We start from the raw sequence: 25,237 nt of genomic DNA on the forward strand, positions 1-25,237 counted from the left end.
CTGGCCCCTTTCAGGAGCACCTTCCTTGCTGTCTGTTTTACCTCAACATGGGCACAGGGTCGGGTCTCTCCCATCTTTATAATCTTTACGAAACCTTCTTTTCCAGGTGGTACCTGCCGACCTCCTTCCATTCAGATTCTTACTCTTCTCTACTTTTTACTAATCAGGCTTCTGCTTAAAATTATGTCCCCTAGGCTCTTACTTCACCCATAAAGGCCAAATTAAGTGTCTCACTTTTATTTCATATCCTGCTGGTCTCTCGAGGACAGCATGAACCATTTATCTCTTGCATTTTTGCTTTATTTCCTTGATTCTTCTACTGTTTCTTCCCCTGTATATTTCAAAGATCAGTATATAATTGACGACGTCCCTTTACTCCCCTGCCCTTAAATACTGATACTCCACATTGTTTGATCCTTCCCTCTTTTCTTCTCTTGCTCTGTGCAGTCTCTCTGGATTGTCTCCACAATCCTAAAGTCACCATTAAGGTTACTTATTGCTGATAAATTCCAAACCTTTCCTTTCCAGCCCTAACATCCTGACCTTAATCTATATTCTTTATTGTCATTGATTGCTCTCTCTTTCTTGCCCCCCCACCCCCCACAGCTTAATAATATGCACTTTCTTTTTCTCTAAACCTTGATTGAACCAAATATCTATGATTCCTAAGGGGATGATGTTGGGTAGAAACTTCCTGTTACCATAGAGCCACCTTTGATGTAAAAACTTGAAATACGCAGGACTGGAGTGTAGGGAAGGAAGCAAGTGGATTCAGGTTAACTTGCTGCTGGTTACTTCCTGCAGAAACTGTGAGTTGGTTGCAAACCTTGGCAATCGGCTAGCCACTGTAAATGCATGTTTTAAAATTTGCTATTTAACCACTTGAATTTCAACATTTTTTAAAAAGGTCTCTTGAATCAAAATTCAATCTTGAGTTAGACATAGGTGACATATTTATTTGGTGGCTAAAATAATTCTGTCTTGCATCAGGAAATCTTGGATCTCTTGACAATCACAAATGCCTCCTTTCTTACCTTGTAAAGGCAAACCCCTGAAGGCAACGACAGATTTCAGAGCAGATATTCTTTTTTAAAAAGATTTTATTTATTTATTTATTCATGAGAGACACAGAGAGAGGCAGAGACACAGGCCTGAGGGAGAAGCAGGCTCCATGCCGGGAACCCAATGCAGGACTCGATCCTGGGACTCCAGGATCACTTCCTGAGCCAAAGGGAGATGCTCAACCGCTGAGTCCCCCGGGCGTCCCCAGAGCCAATATTCTATAGATATATAAAAATATTGCTTTAAATACAAAAACAAAAAACAACAAACAAACAAACCCCCCCCCCAGAGGCACAGAAAGAGTCAGAACGGCAAAAGGAAAGGTAGTACACAGCCTCCTGTCAGATCACCTGAGTATGCAGCTCAAATTACTTATCTTTTTCATACTTTTGGTAAAAGACATGACTTCTTAAAGCCTAATGCTCATCTATTTTTTTTCAAGTAAAGTGAATGTCAGGTAGCATAAAATTAAACATCTTAAGATGAACAATTAAGTGGCATTTAGTACATTCACGATGTTGTGCAACCATCCGCTCTATCTAGTTCCAAAACATCCTTATCATCCCAGAAGAAAGCTCTGCACCCGTTAGCAGTTAATCTCCATTGCTCTTTACATCTAACCTCAGGAAGCCACCAACCTGCTTCCCCCTTCACCTATTCTGGCTATTTCGTATAAACAGAATCATGTGGCGTATGACCTTTCGTGTCTACCTTCTTTTATTTGGCATAATGCTTTCCAGATCCATCTATGTTGTAGCATGTGCCATTCATTACTTTATATGACTAAATATTTCATTTTAAGTATATACCGTCATTGATACTGACCGAATAATATTTCATTGGTTGTATACACCACAATTTGTTTTTCCATTTATCCACTGATGGGCATTTGGGTTCTTTTCACCTTTGGTCTAGTGTGAACAGTACTGCTATGACTATGCATGTACATGTGTTTGTTGAGTACCTTTTTCCCCATTCTTTGGGTATATACTGTGAAAGAATTTGCAATCTAAAATAGAGTCAGAGGATATAAAATGGAGAATCTCATACATGTATCCTCAAGAAGACAAGAGATTGATTTCCCATAAATGCCTGATTTACAGAAAACTGATAGTGTTAGAATTTCCTTGGATGGTGGAGGTCGATCAGAGGCCCAAGACAAGGTTGTCTTGTATCAACCTTGAGAAGTTTTGCCAGAGGCACAAACAAGAGACGACCCAGGTTGTGTTGGTCTCACGAAGTGGACTGAATTGAGCTTTCTTTGCGTAACTGGACTGATTTAATGTGCTTGGGCAGTTTTCAAGGCTGGTCTCCATTTGTCTTTGATTTTAACTGACTCTCCCTAAATTCCCTCCTCTTTACATCCCCTCACTTTTGGCTGAGCTCTGACTTTATTTGGACTCTGTTTCAAGGCTTTATCCGTTCTGGTGATTACTTGGTTATTTTCTTGTTGACAACACACTAGAATTTCAATACAATTCCTTTGGAATTCTTGAGGAGAAAAACAAAACAAAAGTAATAATAAAATCAGTGGTCATGAGTAGCTGAGCAAATAAACACTACTAGAACATTTGCCACCTCCTTATGAGAGACTTCAGTCTCCAACACCAAACCAGACCAAACCAAAATAAATTCCTCTGCAAGGGTGAGTTGGTCACGGACAGACCACATTTATGATAGGTCATCTGCCAACTGAAGGCAGTTTTCATGCAACAAAGGACACCAGTTGGTAGGGTGGACAACTGGGGCAACGTTCGTCTGCCAGGAGAAATAGTACCCCATGAAAAGCACACTGTGAAACAAAACACAACTCTCTACCCTGAGAGCACAGGCATCAGGCTATTTAGAGATTTTTTTTTTCTTTTGCTCTCAGTAAAGACTCTGAGAAATGGAATTCCAGTCATCTAAATGCTCTATAGGTAGCCTTCCTTCGGGGCCCCATCAGTTTTAGGTTCAAAAATTTTGGTGCCTCCACATAGGGACGTCATTCAGAACTTCAATGCCCTTTATGGGGAACCTGCAAACTCTCCAAACTTGTTTTCCTTTAGCTATTTTAATTGGTTCTAGAGACTTTTAAATATATTCAGAATTCTAAAGTTGCCTCTTTACAAAATGCTATTTATAAGTTAACTGAAGCAAATGAACAACTACAAGCAGATTTTAAAAATGTATCTGGGGCTTCTTCCTCACAGCACCAGCCAGGTCCCCCCAACTCTCTTTCTTTATTTGACCTCCCCTTCTTCTCTAGTGCTAAACTGTTTTCAATTTTGGCTGCTTAAAAAAAAAAATAAAGAGAGAGAGAGAGAGAGAGAGAATTAAGATAAAAAATTTGTGATTTGAACCCAAAATCGACTTTTCTATTTTCCTTCAGACATTTGCAGTTACTATAACAAAAGACCATCAGAACACTGGAAATACAATTGTTGTGCACTTTAAAAAAAGAAGGAAAAAATTTAAATGGTAATTGCTCTAGACTTTAAAACATCAAAGGGAGAAAGAGCCTTTTTAAGTACAGATTGTTATTGAAGTTCCCTTGACAAAATTAATTGGCAAAGAGCTCTAATTAATTGGCTTAAAGAAAATCAAATATTTATATAAACTAAGTATATTCTCAGAAACATAGAAATAAACCCAAATGTTTTTCAAGTTTACATGATCAGGATAATCTTTGATAAACGAAGTGGTTAAGGGTGGGTCTTTGGCTCAGGCCGTGACCCCAGGGTCCCGGGATCAAGTCCCACGTCGGGCTCCCTGCAGGGAGCCTGCTTCTCCTTCTGCCTGTGTCTCTGCCTCTTTCTGTGTCTCTCCTGAATAAATAAATACAATCTTAAAAAAATAAAACAGATATGTCCTTAGAGTGATCAACATGAGGTATAATACTTTTATTCTTTCTTGATTTACTGAAAATCAAATAAGCTCATATTATCTCTGTTACAAAAATTGTCAGCAAGAAAAATAACTTAAAAGGTTGGCTAACTCCTTTAATGTATCATGAAATCTTTAAGAGTAACCTAAATATGATTGTTAAAAACAAGTGATTTAAATAGACATGAATGGAATAAGAGTTTCTAGGTGACCTTTCAGCAAATGGTTTCCAAAATCTTTTGGTTACTGAAAACTTTAAAGTTTTGCTAAGTTAAGTTAAATACTGAGTTAAGTCAAATTTATCGGGTTTCTAGGTCATCTCCAAATAAAGTCAAGTAAAATAAGTCAAAATACGGAACCGTTCCTAAAAATGGACTTATCTACTCTTGACTTCCTGTATAGAGGTGCTAAAGGTGTTTGGGTCTATTAATAAGCATGTTTTGTGTCACACTGAAAAATTTACTAGGAACAAAATATACTTCTAGAAATTATAAAAATGTGTTTGTGACTTTGCTAATTTGCCACAGGATCCCAATATATATGACACGCAATCCACAGTTTGCCTGGAAGGCAAAGATTACAAGTAGGAGTTGGAAGAGCTGGGATTAGGGAAGGACGTGCAGGGGCCCACTGCTGTGCCGGCTTAGGGGCAGGATGTTAAGCTGGAGGCCCCTCAACATGTCATTTTGCAAAGGTCGGAGGGTACAGGATGCCACTTGAGACCCAGGCACCCGGGACAAGGCCTGACTGGGACTCCAAGAGGTGGACTCTCTGGGAACGTGACGAGAATGAAGAGTAGAGCACTGATGATTGATGAAAGGACATCACCATTTCTAAGAATTAAGGAGAGTAGAGTGTGTGCTTTTGATAAAAGAAGGCATGAAGAATGGAGGCGCACTTTGGTTGAGAAAAAACAAAAATCGTTTCATCCCAAAGTCAAATGACCTTTTCAGAGTAAGAAAGGGAAAAAAACAAACAAAAAAGATAGGACAAAACCTAGATAGATGTAGTTACGGTGCAGAAGGTCTGTGGAAGGGAAATCTTGGGAAGGGAACTTGGTGTGTAATCCAACTAAGATTGGAATGGATTTAAGTTTAAAAATAAAGAATTCTTACTATCAAAAGCACATTGCAACAAAATTAGAATTTAGGTTTCTCTCTGTTTAAAAGATGAAGATTATTCTTAGATTATTGGTTGGCAGTAAATAAAAAATCATAAGCGAAGGTTCTCTTTTACCTTTTAATTAATCTGCCTAGAAAACAAAGATTTTATATTTTATCTGAATAATCTCCTTGTGCTTTAATTGTTTAAATAAACCCAGTTTTCTCAATATTAAGAGCTGGATTTTGCTCTTACCTCTATACTTGCCTTTCAAATCTTTTATTACCACGTTGGTTGAATAGATCATTTTTTCTTGGTATATCAGGAGAATATTATAGTAATTAGGCTTATTTGGTATATTAAATACCCATTCATGGAGAACAGTATCAAATAAAAATAAAACTAGACCTTCTTTATGTTGTATTTATAGAAGTGCATTTTGTAAGTATTCCAGAAATCATATAAAATTCCTAACATTCTTATATGTTCTGATACAATCTTATCAGTGATGATTTAAAAATGTATCCCACAGAAATAACCACATTTCTTGTCCATTTTATTATAAAGAACTCTCATCTAACCTTTGACCATTGCCATTTTTAGGTCTTTTGACATTTGCAGGCAATTATTGTTTTATTCTGATGCCTTTACAGATAGGTTTCATCTTCAAAGAAACCATGGAAAAGACCCTGACAAGAGCCCTGGAATACAGATCTCTGATAATTTAAAGATCATAACACCGAGCCAGGTAAGAATCTCTCAAACTCTGATGTGAAAACTGATGAATTCTTAAAATTGCTAACAAAAGATGAAAGAGAACAAGAATTAATTACCTAAGCCGGGATAAACTGCTAATGCTAGTTATAATTTTTATGGCTTCATTTAAAATATTGCTTGTTCTTTAATGTATTGTTTTCTACATTTTAAATACCCCCTTTTCTCTCTCTCTCTTTTTTAAAGATTTTATTTATTTATTCATGAGAGCGTGTACACAGAGAGAAGGAGAGGCAGAGACACAGGCAGAGGGAGAAGCAGGCTCCATGCAGGGACCCCTGATGTGGGACTCGATCCTGGGTCTCCAGGGTCACGCCCTGGGCTGAAGGCGGCGCTAAACCATTGAGCCCCTGGGGCTGCCCTCTTTTCCCTTGTAAGAAAATCTATATTTTGTACAAAAGTTAAAACATTCGTCTTTTACTCCCCACCTAACCTCTGCAGAATTGGGAAGCTCTTATTAAGTACACTTACTTTTCATGACAAAATATATAGTTACATAAATTCAATAGAAATCTGGTCTCCTTGTAAGAGGATCCAACTGGACAAGTCCTTGGCTTGACTTTCCAGCCTAAAGAGACATTGCAAATCCAATGTGAGATTCCTTATGAAAAAGTTCCAGCAATATAAATTTTAAAAAACCTACATGGACAATCACTTGCTGTCCTTGTAATAATCAGGCTAAGTTTATCGAAACTAGACATAATTTGCAAACAAATCAATCTTACTATGGTTATCTTTGATAGAAATGGGAATGATTAGAAGAAAAAATTATATTTCGATAATGCACCCTTACGGATATCAGATGTCAGTGCTGTTAATATTGGTTCGCTTTCTTCCTATAAACTGGACTGGCTTCTGGATTTTTCTAATTCCCTCCAATATGTAGCTAGAACTCCCCAAATTAACATTTCCACTGTCTCCTGCTCCTTTGGCTTGGAATCAGGGTGAAACTAAAACTGGCCTTTGTGCAAAGTCATTCTAGCTAAAGCTGGACCATTTGATACTGACTCCAGAGAACTCCCGACAGCAGCTCCCGTGCGGACAATCTTCACGCCTGTTGCTGTGTGGCCATTCAAAGGATCCCCAGAAACACTGAAATCTCAAACCAGACAAGTCTGTCAGATGGCTGCGGTCTGCCCTCACCCCACCTGAAGATGCTTTCAGCCTGGCATCTCGAAATTTTCTCAATTGGCTGCTCTCCAAAACTCAGAAACTGAATTTATGTTTTGCTCCAACTATTAACCGTTTTCTTTTGTTTCCATTAAAATGCCTTCTACCCAAATGTACGTAAACGGAATCATCCACCTTAGCGGGACATACGGAGATGCTTCATTTTTCAATTCTCTGGTCAAATGAGGTCAAATGAAATTGTTTCCCTCCTCCTCAGGCAGGAGAAGATGCCTGAGGATGGTCCTTCTTGGTTCCATGGGACTCATGCAAAAAATTAACAAGCAGCACGTGAATGACCTAATTGATCAGTGATGCTTTCTGTGAAAGATCTTGATCAGGAGGGGGAAATGTGAAAGAATTTTAATATAAAATAGGACCGGAGGATATAAAATGGAAGATCTCATTTATGTATCCTCAGGAATATAAAACTTAAGGCCAAGAGACTGATTTCCTGTAAATGCCCGATTTAGAGAATACGGGGTAGTATTGGAATTCTCTTGGATGGGGGGGGTTGATCCAAGGTTGTCTCATATCAACCTTGGGAAGTTTTGCCAGAGATGTAAACAGGAGGTGACCCAGGCTGTTGGTCTCACAAAATGAGCTGAATTGAGCTTTTTTGTGCAACTGGACTGATTTTGTCTGCGTGGGCAGTTTTCACGGCTGGCCTTCATTCATTTTTGATTCTAACTGACTCCGCTTTCTTTACATTTTCTGCCCATAAATACAACCTACCCCATCCTCGGTGGACTTGCCTATGGCTTGCTACAGTTTGTATATCCTGAATCGCAATCTCTCTGCTATTCTGAATAAATTCGTTTCTTTGAGCTTGCCTCAATTTTCCTCTTTATTTACATCAACAATATCTAGCAATATAATTAATGGATTATATGGTAATTCTATTTTTAAGTATTTGAGGAACCCTCAAACTGTTTTCCAAAGTGGACAGACCATTTTAGATTCCCACTTGGCAATTTTGAAGGCTCCAATTTCTCCATTTCCTCACCAACACTATTATTTGCTGTTTTAAAAAGAAGTTTATTATAGTTATCGCAGTGGGCATAAAATGGTATCTCATTGTGGTTCTGATTTGTATTTTCCTGACAAATAATGATGTTAAGCATCTTTTAATGTGCTTATGGGCCATTTGTATATTTTCTCTGGAGAAATATCCATTCAAGTTCTATATCCATTTTTCAATTATTTGTGCTTTTATTGTTGCGTTGAAGTCGTTCTTTATGTATTCTGAATACTAGACACTTATCAAATGTATGACGTGCAAATATCTGCTCATTTTGTGGGTTGTCTTTCACCTTTTTGATAATGTCCTTTGATGAAAAAAAGTTTTTCATTTTGGTAAGTCCAATGTACCTATTTATGATTTTGTTACTCATATTTTTGGTGTCATTCCTAAGAATTTACTGGCCAACCAAAGATCCAGAAGATGTGCTCTCATGTTTTTTCCGAGTTTTATGTTTTTATCTCTTGTATTTAAGTCATTTATCCATTTTAAGTTAACTTTTTGCACATGATATGAGCCCAACTTCACTCTTTTTTCATCTTGTGCCCCTCTATTTGTTGAAAAGGTTGTCCTTTCTCCATTGAACAATCTTGGCTCTATTATCAAAAAATCAACTGCTGCAGATGTATGGGCTTATTTCTGAATTCAGTTCTATTCCGTTGGTCTATGTGTCTCTCTTTATGCTGGCACCACATCGTTTTGATTACTGTAGCTTCATAGTAAGTTTTGAAATTGAAAAGTGTGTATTCTCTGATGCTGTAGACCAAATCATGTCCTTCCAAAGTTTGTACCTTGAATTTCTAACCTCCAATGTGATGGCTTTTGGAGTTGGAGCCTTTGAGAGATAGCAGGTTTAGATGAGGTCATGAGGATGGGGAGCTCATGATGGGATTAGTACCTTTGTGAAAACAGACACCAGAAAGCTTACTCTTTCTGTCTCTCGTCTCTTCCTCCCCTCCCTCTCTTTCCCTTTCCTTGTTCCTCTATCTGTATGCCACGTGAGGACACAGAGAAAAGAAAGCCGTCTTCAAGCCAGGACGAGAACTCTCCCCCGAACCCGACCATATTGGCACCCTGTTGTCAGACCCTAGTCTCCAGAATTACAAGAAAATAGACTTCTCTTGTTTAAGCCACTAAGTCTATGGCATTTTGCTATGACAGCCTGAGCTGACAGAAAAATCCAATATTTTTTTCTTCTTTTTAAAGATTGTTTGGATACAATTTGAGGATCAGTGTTTCCATTTCTATAAAACAGTTGTTGGAGTTTTGATAAGGATTGTATTGAATCTGTAGAATGTTTGTTATTTTAACACTATTACATCTTCTAGTCCATGCAAGTGGGGTGTCTTTTCCACTTACTTAAGCATTCTTTACTTCCTTCCAGAAATGGTTTATAGTTTTAAGTGTAGAAGACTTTCACTTCCTTGGTTAAATTTATCCCTGGGTATTGTATTCTTCTGGATGTCACTGTAAATGGGATTCTAAAAAAAAGTTCTTTTGTGGATTGTTCATTGCTGGTGTAGAGAAACACAACTGATGCTTTTGTGTTTACCTTTTACCCTGCAACATTGCTGAATTTGATTATTACCTAGAGTATTTTTTTGTGGATTTTGGAAAGTTTATATATAGGATCAAGTCTTCTGTGTATAGAGTTTTACTTTTTTTCTGTTTAGAGTGCCTTTTATTAGCATTCTCCTTTTTAGTGAGTGGAAGATGATTTACTTCCTCTCTTAAGGTATTTGTGACAAGGGGTGCCTAAGTGGCTCAGTCGATTAAGTATCTACCTTTGGTTTAGGTCACGATCTCAAGGTCCTGGGATCGGATGAGCCCCGTGTCAGGCTCCCTGCTCCGCAGGAAGTCGGCTTCTCCCTCTCCCTCTACCTCTCCTTCCACTCTTGCTTGCTCTCTCTCTTTGTCTCTCTTAAATAAATAAATAAAAATCTTAAAAAAAGAGATATTTGTGACAAATTTAAGGCTTAGTTCAGTATTATGAGACACTTTTCATCTGTCAAATTGCAAAGATTTTTAACACACAGACATTGGTAAAGAGTATTGAAAATATAGAAATTAGGCTATGAAGAATGAAAACTAATCAATCTTTCAAAAAACTGACCAGCAATTTTACTTCTAACTTATATACTGATGAAATAATTGAAATATTTCTAATGGCTTATATATTCACTACAGCATTATTTACAATAAGATTTAAAAAAAAACAATGTAGTAAAAGATTGTTAAACATGTTATGAAATTGGTCTTAAGGTCTGATGTTGCGCAATCAACATGTTTGTTATGAGTAGCTCATAATATACTATATTTAAAAAAGTTTGAGTTTCTTCTTCTCCATTATTTCCCTTCTTCTTCTATTTTCACAAGTGAATAAACAATTAGTTATATATGACAAAATATTCATAGTGGTTATCTCTGTGTAGTTGGATTAATTAACAATTTTATTTCTGTCTTTTTAAATTTTCATATGCTCTATACTTATCATTTATGATTTGTAACAATACAGACATATTTGAAAAGACCTTAGTAACTCTAAGAAAAGTTTTTTCCTCTCAGAATCTACATGTCATCATTTTATAACAATTAGCTTGTAAATTTTTTTCACTATTTCATTTTATTTTTATGTGGAGAAAGAATTCTCCCATGATATGTATCAGAGGGAGTCAATGATGAAAAAGAAGAGGAGAAAAAATGTCTCTTGATTTATTTATATATGTACCCACACTGTTTTGCGGTATGCTCTTTATTAAAGTTTTTTGTTTTGTTTTTGTTTTTAAAGTTAATGGAAAAAGCCATAGCATGCAACTACAAGATCTTGAAGGAAACAACACCAACAGAGATGCCAGGGCGGGAAAAGTTCCGATACTTAACAATAGAAAAACTAATACGTTTTAGCTTGAATTAATAGATGTAGGCCAAATTAATTGTAATTGGAATTTAAAAGTCTATTCTCTAAGAAACAGGTGGTATTGAGGAAAGTAAGCATGTCATATAACAACACATTTTGATTTGGAGATCAATGCCTACAGAGGAAAGTAAATCTTCCTCGCATCTGTTTATGAATTTTTGGCTTAAACTATGGTTAGAAAAATTATAAATCTTGGTGACTTAATAAGAATGAGAATCCCTTTTAATGTTACTATTCTTAGCTCTCTTTAATTCTTCAAAATATTACCAGTTTTCCTTAAAAACAGGAAGTTTATTAATATATCTATGCAATCTATGTTTTAAAATTCAAGCATCTTCATTTCTCAAATTTCTACAACCATTTCTATCATAACTTGTCAATATGGACATTAAGTGGTACTTAAACAAGAGATATAAAATCTACAATATGTTTAACATGACTGAGCTAACATTCCTGGAAATCTTTGCATTATGATAATCTCCAGTATTCTATATTTAGCAATTTTTTAGCTATTTGAAATATACTAAGTTTCTTCCACCCCAGAGGTACATTAGAGTGTAAATTAGTTAATATTTTATCTCACGTTAACGTGCTATGTCAAAAAAGAACAGGGTTTGAGCCTATAATCTTAAGAAAGCTACACTGCGACATAGTAAAGAATCTCAGAATGGTCTTTTTGTTAGGTTTTCACCTCTGACAATATGTGGCCATTTAAAACATAAGCTAATATTTTTGCTAGTAGGGCTCTGATCTCCTACGTAGTAATTTATAGGGCTGAATCCTATCAACCTAAGGAAGGTTAAAAGAGGTATATACATTTGTCGTCAACATTTATGTCATGACTTTTGATCACCCCACATGCCACCAGTGACCCTGAACTACTTATATTTTATAGAACTGTTTGTGCTCTATCATACTTCATGCCTCTATGTGTGTGTATAGATATATGTATTATGAATATAATTTCCCTCTTTATTCTGGATCCTGCAAAACTCTACATTTTACATCCTCCTTTTCTATTATTAGTGTTGTTGGTCCTTTTTTGTTTGATTAAATTTTTATTCCTTCAGCCACTTTTTGTAATGCCCTTTTCTTACTTTGTTTAAAGTATGTTACTTATAAATAGCACAGAGCTATGATATGTTTTTTATGCTAATATGAATGTACTTGGCTTTTAATCAGAAATTTTTGTTCATATTTTATGTAGTTAATAAAATTGTTTCTTTTCCAATAATTTTATTTTATTTTATTTTTTTTTTCTTTTCCAATAATTTTAAAGACATTTATTATTTATTTTCTTCTCATTTATTTTTCCTTTAACCAACTTTTGGTGGATTGATCAAATTATTATTAATTTTTTTCATCCCTCTTGTCATTTTGTAAGTTTTATTGTACTTTTGCATCTTATTTCTGATTATATTCTTTTTCTTAGGGCTCATAATGAAACACACAATTTCCCAGTATATTAAATAATGCCCTTTTCCCCTACCAATAGATCTCTTTTTTAACTACTTCTTTCTATCAATTCCCAGAATGCATTCACTTCTCCTTGTTCTGCTTGCCTTTTTCAATAGATTTTGCTGAAATACTTTATAGTCTTTGTTCTAGATTATTATTAGATTTTTCCTGTAATTTATCTTCCCTATTTTCAGAATCTTTATTTAGTATTTTTTAATCATACACAGATTGTGAATCATGTCCATATTTATTTATCTCATCCATGTTTATTGATCACTAGTATTTCTTTTCCTTCTATTTTTCCCCCTATTTTGAGAATTCCATTCTGAATGATTATTGTCCAAGAAGTAGCATTTTTTGAATATTTTTCTCAAAAGGGGCCTGTGAGTGATATATTCTTTACATCTTTGTGTATATGCAATTACCTGACAGATAAATGCTACCCTGCATGGGTATAAGTTGTTGCTTTAAATTCTTTTTACTTTTTCCTCAGTGGTCTACTGATAGTAATCTACCATCCTGTAGGTTCCTGTGTTGCAGATGACAACCCAATGGCAATGATTTGGGTCCAGGAAGTAGGGGGATTAGGGTTAGTAATCAAAGTTGAGTTTCTATTTTTTGCTTTTAGGAATTGTGTTTCATCCCAGAATCGCTTTTAGACTTTCAGTCCTATCAGCTTAAATTGGCTCCTTCTCACCTGTTCTTTGCATTGACAGGTTAGAAGACTATGCAATGGTCTATATGAAAGATGCTGATAGTCAGGGTTAGGGTAATAAGAATAACAATGGCAGCCAGTAGATAAATGCATATTATATTTTATAGGTCTAATTGATCGGATCTTGTAATATATTAGACATGTGACTGATCTAATGAAAGATTCCTAAGATGATACATAATTTCTAGACCTAGCAACAGGATAGATGATCATTTCTCAAAAAGGAGAAGATTGGGGATAATTCATGTTTTATATTTGTTAAGTTTAAAAGTCCATGACACTTAAGGGATAGGTCAAGTCAAAATAGGCATTTGCAAACTTGCAGCTCATAGAGAAATGAGACCTTGAAATGCATATTAGGAGGCCATTAGAATAATGATTTTTAAACCCATGTGGATGGATTAATCTAATCATGTCACATATCTACTGGGCATCTTTTATGGAGTAGATATTATTGTAAGGATGGGGTACATAATAGTAACTAAGATAGAGTCATGGAAATTTTATTATAGTGACAGGTGGAGGATAGGAGAGCAAAGCCAGAAATTGAATTCTGAGGAACACATAGATGTAAAAGTGTGGTAGAGGAAGAATGTTCAGCATGGGACACTAAAAGGAATTGGCTAGTGGATAATAAAAAAACCCAGGAACATTCCAAAAGAGGAGGCTTTTAACAAAAAGAGAGTTGTTAACTGCGTTGAGTATCGCTGAATTTTCTAGTCTCAACATAAGAGAGAGCCCACCGCGTGTCAATATGGAGCTTATGGAGTTGGTTCCTTGAGAAAAATCTGGTGGTAATAATAGGGCAGCCAGGTTGGAGCAGGGCATGGAGTGAATGAGTGCAGAGGAGCAGAGATATTGAGGGTAGACGTTGACTTTTTGTTTGTTTGTTTTGTTGTTGTTGCTGTTTTTTAACCTACAGGATTGTTGGAAACAGCGTCTTCAATTTTGGAGGAAATTAAAATGATCATTCTGCCTAAAATATCATTTAGGAAAGTTTCAAACTTACTCTTTTTCTGCGAAAGGACAAATGAGAAGCATAGAGACCCTCCTTTTAATGAAGAGCCATTTAACATTTTCCATAATATTTACAGAACATTGGAGGCCTTCCAGATAAAGGATAGGATTTGCTCACTTTCTATTAGATAGTGTTCATGGCATTACAAAAATTAGGATCAATTATATCTCTCTAAACTGTAGTGATTTAGACATGTTTATTGTAACAATCCCTGATTAAGACAGACATAACAGATTCACATTTAAATATACTCAACATCTAATAGTGCTGCATCCGTGTTTAGGGTAATTGCGAAGTTTTATACAGTTTCTCTGTGAGGCACTTTAGATTGAATGTAGGTAATGTATTAAAAACTTCCTTTGCTCAATGGTAAGATGTAGTATTAGATTGCCGAGTAGACGTGGGAATGCACTTAACCAATCCATAATCCTCCCTGCTGCTTTGTGTGGATAATTGCAGCAAACGCGCCTCACCACAGCAGCACTGTGCAAGCCACTGCAGTACTTAATTTTGATAATTTTTGTTTTTGTTGAGTGACATGTGTATTTGAAGTGGCTAAAACAATATTTAAATGAGGGTGACAACGGGTAGCTCGCTCAGCATTGCATATGGCTTAAAATAACAAAATTGGGATGTCATTAATATGCTAGACAGAGAAAAATATTTTTTTTGTTCTGGTGGAAAATAGATAGGGAGACAATAAATGTTGCCAAAAGTCATAATTAAAGTTCCTGCACTTAGCTGGATATTTTAAAATTATTATGATATCTCCATAGTGTTCATTTTCCATTTGAATGAAAAGCTAGGACATATCGATATGTCCCAGAGGTTTTTCTATATGAGTCAAGGGCACACTTACCATGTGTCTTGGAATAATCTGGAATTGCTTTGCTCAAGGAATTAATAGGAATGCATTTTTTAGAATTCCTGGTCAGAATGCTAACTCTAAATTTGCAAAGTAGAGCTGGAATAAATAATGAAAGCTTAGCTTGCTGTTTAATTTCAACTTCTAAAATAAGACAGTATGTGATTTTTAGGTTTTTAAGCCTGTTTTCATGTATTGAGGAAATACATACTACTCCTAAGTGTTCCCTAAATTCCTTTACATGGGATTATTTGGAGCTGAGGATAGGTTTATCTGAAAGAATGGTTCCAACAGAGGTGAAAAGGAACCATTGCAAAAGTGGTTCCTAGGTCAACTCACGAAGTTTACTGAATTCATACAATAAGGGAGGTTTTCTTCCCTTGTAAAATATAACCACTCTGGAGTGAAGAAGACACTGTGGAACACGGCTTCTGATGTCCCGGGGTGTATGCCTGTTTGAAAAGGAACGACCCCCCTCCTTAAATATATCGATAACAATGCAAGTGCCCAGTGGGTGATGTATTGGGATTAGGTCTTACGGCTTGAGTGGGGAGAGCAGTACGGGCAAGAGTGTTGAGAGCAAGTTTTGGGAGAAGGGAAACCTTGAATGAGGGGTGGAATTCAGGTCAGTGGGAGGAATGGTGAGCGATGCAGGTGGGTCAAAAGAAACAAGTGTGAGTGAAAGAGTAGCAGAGAGAGGCCTGGCTTTGGTCGCTGGTGAGTTAGAGCCGTGAGCGAAGCTCCGAGGAAGGGCACCTGCACAGCGGGAACAGGCCAGTGAGCCGTCCCCCAGCCCTGGGCCCTCCCTGCCCACCGCCCTGTGGCCCTGTGGGGCCCTCTCCTCTCCAGGCCCACCTGGGGCGTGCGCTCCCCTGTGTCAGGCAGGCCCTCCACCTGCATCAAGTGTCGACGCGAGCTCTTTCCTCGGAAGACCTGCCCGCACCTGTGCCCACCTGCTCGGCTGGGAGAGGAGCTCTAACCTTCCTCTCGGCTACGAACAGACTCAACCCCATGGAGACCCTCGGGCTAATACCGAGGCAAGTCTAATGCCTTAACCTTTACGGATTGTGAGTTTATTTGGCTTATTTGCTTGCCGTCCATGCAGCTCTCTGTTTAGAGCAAAACGGCTGCACGCTCCCCTCTGCCATGCTGGAGGCTCATAGCCGAGGTTGAACATCCTGGGAACGTGCTCGAGACGCCAGGAGAAGGCCGTGGACTTCAGGTGGCCCTGCCTGTGGGTAAAACCCTCGCCTGGGCTGAGCCATGAAGCTGCGGCCCAGGGAGAGCACCGGGTTACGTGGGGGGGGGGGGTCAGCTGCCGTGCCCAAGTGACCACGAGCCCAGGGCCCTGGTTTATTTTATGGCACCGAGATCTCCCTCTGCTAAATGTCAGTGCAGCCCTTCTGTGAGTGCATGTGACAATGCGCCTCCCCAGGAACATTTTCTTCGTTTCTTCCATTCTTGAATTTCTAATAACCCCAACCAGATGGACATCTTCCTCCTTCTCTAAATAGCAATGCTCTAGAGTTTGCTTATCCTGAGATTTTGTAACATTTGTGATGAACTCTTTAATGAGCAATAGCAAAGGGATTCTGGAGTTCAGCTTGTTAATTAGCAGTACAGCTTCTGGCTACTGTTAGGTCGAAAATAATTGATTTATACTTCAACGCTATACCGTACATGTGTTCTCACGCCGAGGTATTTGTTAATCTTCGGGAAAAGAGGCTTTTCAAAAAACACTCTCTAAATTGCATCTGCTTATAGAGCAAGTCAGGAAGGCAGGTATTTACATTTTATTCGTGTGAAGGCCTAAAAGGATTATTCTTATCCTCATCATAGCTTCTTGTGGCACAATTTGAAAATGTAATAACATACGGGATTTTCTACTGTGATCTTGGGTGTGTCTCAGATAGGAATTTAAATAAAGTTGGATTACAAGTGAACATAGGTATACTTTAGGACACTGTCAAATGTTAGCAAATGAATACTTGGTTATAGAGTTAAATTTATCACTGATTTGCTTAGTGTCATAGAGCCATTAAGATTTGTTTGATCACCTAGTAGAGTGAAAAAAATATTGACTAAGAGTCAAAAGACTGGATTCTAGTATTATCTCTGCCACTATTTAGATATGCAGTCTGTAGTAAGTCACCGCTTCAGTCCTCTCATCTGCAAAATGATGCAATTGGTCTCTAGCCCAAGGTGATTTACAAGTCTCAAATTCCATGAATTTAAGTTTTTTCTGTCTGTTTCCCTTCCCGGTAGTAGCATTCCCAGTGACCCCGAAGAGCAAGGAACATGTTCTAGTCTCCTAATTTGAATTGCTCATACCAGAATATATTATCACTTGCATTTTTAAATGTTTTTGAGCCAGGATATAGTTCTCTGGACTATCAACGTCTGATTAACGCCGCTTGCAGAATAACAACCTTTGCCAACCTTTTCAAGAGTTTACGACCATAATTGAGCAAACGTGTATTTGGACTTTTCCATTCGCTTCTGCAAATGAATTATATTTAAATTCTGAAAAAGAATGTTTTGGGTGTGTTCCGGCCTGTGGGGTGTTGGGGGAAGTAAGAAGATACCGGGTCTCCTTCTATGTGCTCTACTCCCTATTCTGATCAAAACATGATCATTAGCAATTTTGAGGAAGAAATAAATGGTGTGTGCTTATCAAATTTGTCCATTTACTCGCTGAATGAAAGAGCCAAGCAATACATTCAAGAGTCATGATTTAGCTCCCGACCACTTCTAGGAATTCACAACAGCTGATACAATAGGGGAAAACAAGTCAAGTCTGAATTCTGGCAAAAAAAAAAAAAAATAGTCAATAGGACAACCTAGAATTATAGAGACTTAATTAAAAAAAAACACACTTCATAAGGAAAAACAGTAACATCCTCTTATTTATCCACAAAATAGACTACATTAACATCCGTAGAATATTTTGACCTCAGAAGTGTCACATCTGCAAAACTACGTACTGTTCTGTGTTTAATTTTTCAGCTCAGTCAAGTCACAGGTAAACAAGTATAGCGTCGTATCTAAAAACAGAAGTTTCTAACCCTTGCTGCCCTTCAAAATAACCTCTGAAGGCTTCTGAAATGAAAAACTGTAGAACTCTCCCTGAGGAGATTTTGATACAGTCATAGCTCTTGGATATATTAATTAACTTGGCCGTATACAGTAAGATTAATTATAAGAACTACCAAATATTGAATAATTTCAGTAAGGTGAGTGGTTTACATATAGTATTACATTAATTCTTATAACAATCCTCTTTTATGATGATTACTGACCCCCGATAATGTGAAATAATGTTCCTTAAGTAGTATGTTTAGCAAGTCACTTCCTTGATTTCAAAGATTCTTCTCTCATTTCACTGGGAAAGCTATCACAAATGATCTGGGGTGATGGAAGGATTCCAAGTTTTGTTGTTTTTTTTCTTTTAAGATTTTATTTATTCATGAGAGATACAGAGAGAGGCAGAGACACAGGCAGAGGGAGAAGCAGGCTCCCTGTGGGGAGCCCGATGGGGGCTTGATTGCAAAACCCCGGAATCACACCCTGAGCCAAGGCAGACGCTCAATCAGCGAGCCGCCCAGGCGCCCCTAGGAATCCAAGTTCTAAGCTACGTTGGGAAAGGGCTTGGAGCAAGAGCTCTTAGGACACTGGGCCAGAAGGGACACTGGAACCCCAACGAGCAGGGGGGCCAGGGGGCCATAGGAGGCCCAGCACAGTGTGGGTAGAGTTGGACAGGACTTCCCGTCCCAGAATGGCAAGCTTGTCCTTGCGGTAGGAGTCACATAGGAAGAGGCACATGCAGAGAAGAATTCTTATTATCTTCTGGGCACCAGAATGCAGACTGCAATTGTTAGCTGGTCACCTGTGTGGGGTCCCCGGCTCTTCCTGCGGGCCGATGTCCAGCATTCCAGCTGAGGGGATGCCTGGGTCCAGCCTGGCTCTTCATTCCTACGTGGGGTTCATGTGGTCCTCATCACCTATGTTGGGATTCCCGCTTCCTAGTCCTCCCTTTTAATTAAAAGCATTTTCTCTGTTCTGTAGCGGTGGGTGGCTGCGTGTGGGTGCGCAGGTACGCCCACCCAGGAACTCAGCCCGTCCTCCCTTTACCTGAGGCCTCCCTCTACAATCCCTTGGAAGCCACTTGGCCTTTCTTAGGAAACCACTTTGGGTGAGGAGTCTCATCCTGCGGTGAAGACGGTTTCTCACGTGGCAACACAGCCACAGTTCTCCAAAGGTGACAGTCCCTCAGGTTATCTTGGGGTAAGCAGGCTGGTGTAGACGTGAGCCCTTGGTGTCAGGAGCCAGAAGGCCCTTCGAGGTGACGGTGAGTTGGCAGAGAAGTCCTAAGTCACCTTAACCTGGAAGACGGCCTCCAAAAGACATTGTCACTGCGGGGGGGTGGCCGGTTAGCCCGGTTTGTTACCACAGTTCTACTAAGGAAGGCAAAGCCCATAGAAGCTTCCTATGCACCCAGTCAATGTTCAAATGGATATCACCTCCATAAAGCCAAAGGAGAACTTTCTGGGACCAAGGAACTACGCCTTCAGTTGAAGCCAAGAGACGGTGGACCTTCCCTGGACTCTCTGATGGCTCCACTTTCCTGTATGACCCAGGAAATAAACGTTACACAAAAGATATAAAAAGCATGTACAGTATACATCCTTTTTCTTCAACACGCTTTATTCTGAGTGTATTTAATCTTTGAAAGACTTTGATCCCTTCAGGAGTTGTATCCTCACACTATGCCACTTCCATTTATTTACTTATTAACATGTCAGTTGGATTATGAAGGAAAATCCTTAAAAATCCACATTTAAGAAAGCGAAACGCTGCTGACTAGTAAGTGCTACCACAGAGGCCGGAGATGATTTCAGGGAAAGGATGGCTGCAAAACAAAAACAGAAACAAAACAGAAAGGGAGAGTGGGCACAGACGTCCCTTACCCCACCCCAACCCTGCCCCCATTTCTTTGCAAGGAGCTAACATAAGTTTAAGGGCCTGGTATGCTTCAGCGATTTTGAGAGAACCCTTGGTAAAATTAAAATTAATGTGCGACTGGTACACCAGAAGGAAATGTCTATTACTGTGGCATGTGAAGAATAAGATTTATGATTCTCAAAACGCTGTTGAAGCCAGCCGGATATTCTTACACACTCTTCATTGTGTGCAGGTTGCTATGATAATGTTGGGGTCAATGGAAGATTCTGAGAGCGGGGGCCTTGATTATGCCTTTGATGAGCTTAGTGACTTTTGAGGCAAACTCAATTCATATTTGAATGCAACGTTTTCCTCAATAAATTCACGTCATAATGAATATAGAGGCTATAGAAATGATGATTGATTCTTCTTTTGTGCACAATGTACTATTGATTTTTCTTTGTCAGCATAAATTAACTTACCCTTTTAACTTCTCAAGACAAAACAAGCTAACCCATCTTCTTTTTCCGTGGTGCCATGCTGGAATGATGTCTATCCACTGACGGCTTTGTTTCCCTTATGGATTGCTACGATAATTTTCTTAAATACTCACGATTTCTAATAAAGGTGCTTAAATCACTTAGGGTGGCGGTCAGTGGAGTTTTTATATATTGAAAATTCTGGGGACGATAAATGATAAGAATGGTAATCTGTGTCTATGTCGTGCGTGTGTGCGTGTACGTGTGTGTGTGTGTGTGTGTGTGTGTTGAAATAGAAGGAGAAAAAAATACCTTAGACCTAGTGAAGTTCTGCATACCTTATAATATGAAAGTTGTGCTTTAGTGGGTTTGGAAATTGGATTTGGAGAATATTAAGGCAAAAAAATCAATAGAGATGGATTGTTTTATATAGAGAGCAAGCATCTTATCACTGCTTAAAGGAAAACTCATATCGTGTTTCTAGCTTTAAATAATGTATTCTGGTTATCACTGAAATGGAAAGTACATTCCTAAAATTCCAAATCAGACGATTCAAAGGTCTTGTTATACTTTGACTCTTTAACAAATAAAATTATATGACTTGTTAAATATATTAAATTTTGCTCCTACAAAAGTATACCTGTCGAGTATTTTTAATGTCAGTTGACGATTCCCATCTGTTCCCAAGTGGTCTTTCATCATTCTAATATTAAATATAAGATGTTGGGGATAAGGACTGTGTTTGGGGCCACCTGGTTGTTGCCAGTTTTGGAGGGCACCGTTACCCTTGTAACCTACGTGAATGGTCGTTCACGGACTTGTCAATGCAGAACTCTGCAATAGGAGTATTTTGCAGCCCTGATTGTTTTTATTTATTATTTATTTTTTATTTTTGCACTGATTGTTTTTAAATAGAAGATGATGACTTTCAATTTATTTTAAAATTATTTTTTAAATCTGATTTCATTTTAGAGTATGTTAATTATGGTTTCGTAACATTTATTTATTTCCTTCTGTTCAACTTTTATTTCATCGAGGCAATTATTTCCCAAATATCAGACATGAAATTTCTGAAATAAATTTCATTTGACCTCTCCCATCTGTAGATTCATCATTCTCTCCACCTCTCCCATCTCCTCTACGTGACCCAAACAGAATGTTACTATTTAGGACACACATGCTATTATAAGATTTATTACTGTCATCGATTTCCTCATCTTTGCCTCCATCAAGCATTCTCAACCGCTTTCTGGTAAATTCTTTCCCTGTATGCGTTATATTTGCCCATGGAAAAGCCAAGCAGAACGGATAGATGGCATCCATTTACTATTCAGAACTACTTTTCTGGTAAATATAATTTCTAACACCCATACAAGGTTTCAATCTTTCTATAGGGATACAAAGAGAATAAATTGAAAAGTGCAGCACATTGGATTTAACCTTGACGGTGGGCATTTCTCTTGATTACATGTGTACTGGACTCACATGGAGGATTTTGGGGTGCTCATGCTACAGATTTTAAGTATTTCTCCCATGAAGAATCATCGGAAAAAGCTTACAGCTTCCATATCTGATGTCCAGAAAAGATTATCTACTTACTGTAAGACTCTAAGTAGAACTCTACTAATTAATTTTTTAATGAAATAGTTGTTTTTTTTTTAAATAGGTTTGTTTTCTATTTGAGATGTTTAATAAATTCAACACCGATATTTTGGATTTTTTATTATTTCGCTTGAGATGTTTTGGATTAAGTTCAATGTAATATTTCTAAACATCAAAAGCAAGATGATTGGATACTTAACAGGAAAAGATAATTTTAGAAATAGAGAACACTAAATAACCACTAAAAAAAAGAAAACTAATTTATAAGCTTCCTGTATAACTTCATCCTTGGACATCTATCCAGTTTTGACTGTTGTTGTTACCTAGTTCGTAACTCTCTATACCATATGCAAATAGTTCTGATACATGAAGCCACATGAAGCTTTTCTGCCTTTGATAAAACTTCCTCCTTCTTGAAGAGGATTTTTGCTCTTTCTCCTTCTGATGATAGGAAGAAAACATTTTAAAGACTACGGTTTCCTAGTAAGCCCAATGACATAACGTTTCATATATGATGATATATAATATGTTAAAAAACAAAATACAGCTGAGTACATTTTAAAGGTCTTATTGGCTTTATTCAGCAATTCACTAATTGGGCAGCATCCAATCTAGTAGATAGATAGGAGCGCCAGGGAACTACTCAAGGCAAGAGATTTGGTAGGCAGGTGGAGGCAGGAACAAGGAAGCTGTAATGAGGCGGAAGTGAGTTAGTTATTTCAAGGTTACTTTCCCTAGAGAGGATGGCAGGGGTTTCTCAGGCAAACACTTACCTGATGCTCATCAGGTGATTCCTGATTAGCTTAAGATTCCATTTCTGAGAGACCCGAAGTGTAATTAAGTGAGATCTCAGTTTGGTGACATGGGGCTTAGAATAAGCTACTCAATTTAGGGCTTGTTGCCTTCTTTTTAACAAATATTATCTCATATAAAGCTGGTGTTATCATTACTTCCGCTTTTACTCTGGAAGAGACTAAGAGAGAGGTTAAGTAGCTTGCCCAAGGTCAGAAGCTGGGAGCCTGTCAGAACCGATATCCGTAATAAAAGTAATGGATCATGTTTTTGCTGAAGGACTTGTCCACATCAATTTGGTGCAAAGATGTTAAGAATTAAAAACGAAGAGTTAACTCTCCGAAAAAAAAAAAAAAAAAAGTACAACTCGAATGCAAACCAAATGCAAATAAGTACTAAAAGCATTTATTATTATCTGTGTGATTGGGTCTTAAACCTTGATGTAGGGACATACAAACTTTGTAGCTCAATTTAAAATAGGATAATAAATAGACTCCGCTGGGTAACAGCACATGATGGCACAGAGGTAGGGGGGAGTGCAGAGACACAGCGCAGATAAAGGGACAAGAGTTAGTGTCTCAGTCATCTCCTGTATCAGGACAGAAGCTCCACGTGGAGGGTACTCTAAGCCATGCATCCCTCTCCTAGAGGGGGGTCTTGCACCCCAAAGAGCTGCATGGTAGTTCTGGACCAGTTTCAGAAATGGGAACAGGTTGGGCTTTTGCCTTTTGTTTGTGGGTCTTTCACACGGAAGGGGCGGAAGTGCACCTCTCATGAAGACAATGACCCGATGGGGGTGCTTCTGCTTTACCAAGTGCACAGGCAAATTGTGGTGGTTTACTTTTGGTATGTTATTATCGTCACTTTTTCACCTGTTTTTCTGAGAAAGAAAAGTGGGAAAATGGTATTTTCTGTTTCTAATGAGGGGTTTCTTAGAACACAGTGAAAGACATCTTGAGTAAGGTATTTGAAAAGGAACTTTATTTCATATTCATAGTATCTCTAAGATGCACGGTGTTTTCTTGGCATCTCTCCTAGTAGGAAAACATTTCTTTCTTTTTATTTTTGACAAAACGCTAACTTGCAACCTTTGAGGGTTGTGTGTGTGTGCATGTGTGTGCAAAGTCAGATAGCACCATTATCTAGTAGAAAATACATTCTTGTTATATTCATGTCACTCTTAGAATGTAAAGGATCACCATAATACATCTGACAGGAGTAAATAGATAGAACTATGAATACAATTTTTTTTTTTATTGATTACTTCTAAGGGCAGGCAATGCAGCCTTCTGGCTAGACCTGCAATGCCCCCTTTCAAGTCAATGCATGGCTCTCCAGATCTACTTACTTCTATAAAACGGTCAATGTATTGTTGGGCAGACTCCGGGTTTTGAAGACAGAAAGGCAGTACAGCATTTCAATTGGAATCCTTTTGACTGGAGGGTTGGGTGATTAAGCTGGTCGCTTGTGGAAATATATTGATTTCATGATATATTTTCAGGAACCGATTTTTCTTTTCTGAAACACCGTGTCATGATGTGCTATTTAGAATTTCTCCTCTTCCCAGAGGGACACGGCACAGCTCTCTACAGCCGAAATGAAGCTATAATGATGGGAAAAGGGGATATTGTGTCATTGTTTTATCCAACTCCCTAAATGTTAACAGAGAATCCACAAATACGAATTTGTGTTTTTCTTGATGTTTAAAGTCTTATGATGTAAGCATATTTTAGTTTATTATGCATTAGTCATACTCTCCAGAAAAGCACAGTGCAGTATATTAAATTCTTAAATTATAGACAATCATGAAATGTGTAAAGTACCTGGTTTTGTACATGGCATAAGATATTGCCTGTATTTTGAACCACACTTTTTTCCCCAGATTTCTTTGCTTTAGAAATTGTTCTTTTAAATTGACTATTTTGTTTTACTTTTAAGTTAATTTCATTTAAATTCAATTATTTAACATGCAGTGTTTCATGAGTTTCAGACAGAGAGAGTTCAGGTATTCATCTGTTGCATACAAAACCCAGCTACCCCACTCCCCCATCCATCTCCCCTCCAGCAACCCTCGGTTTGTTTCCTGTAGTTCAGTCTCATGGTTTATCTCCGTCTTTGATTTCAGCTTATTTTATTTTTAAATGAATAGTCTCGGTCTCTGTTTGAATACTTATCTAGAAAGAAACTAACATTTATTGAGGTTATGTTATAGGCCAGGCACCTTCAAATATTATATTTCATGTAATAGTCACAAGAATTATTCAAATTAGACATTACTATCCTTTTGCAGATAGGAAAAAAGATCAGACTTAAAAATGTTACTGTTGAGAATCACCCAAATAATAAGTGTCTTATAATACTATAATAATAAAATATAACATGTGCTTTCTTTCTTTTTTCGTACATTCAACACCCACTCTAATCCTCTTCTCCTTTACCTTCATGAAGATACACATTCAA

This window comes from Canis lupus, chromosome 12, assembly GCF_003254725.2.
Source record: "Canis lupus dingo isolate Sandy chromosome 12, ASM325472v2, whole genome shotgun sequence".
Lineage (NCBI taxonomy): Eukaryota > Metazoa > Chordata > Mammalia > Carnivora > Canidae > Canis > Canis lupus.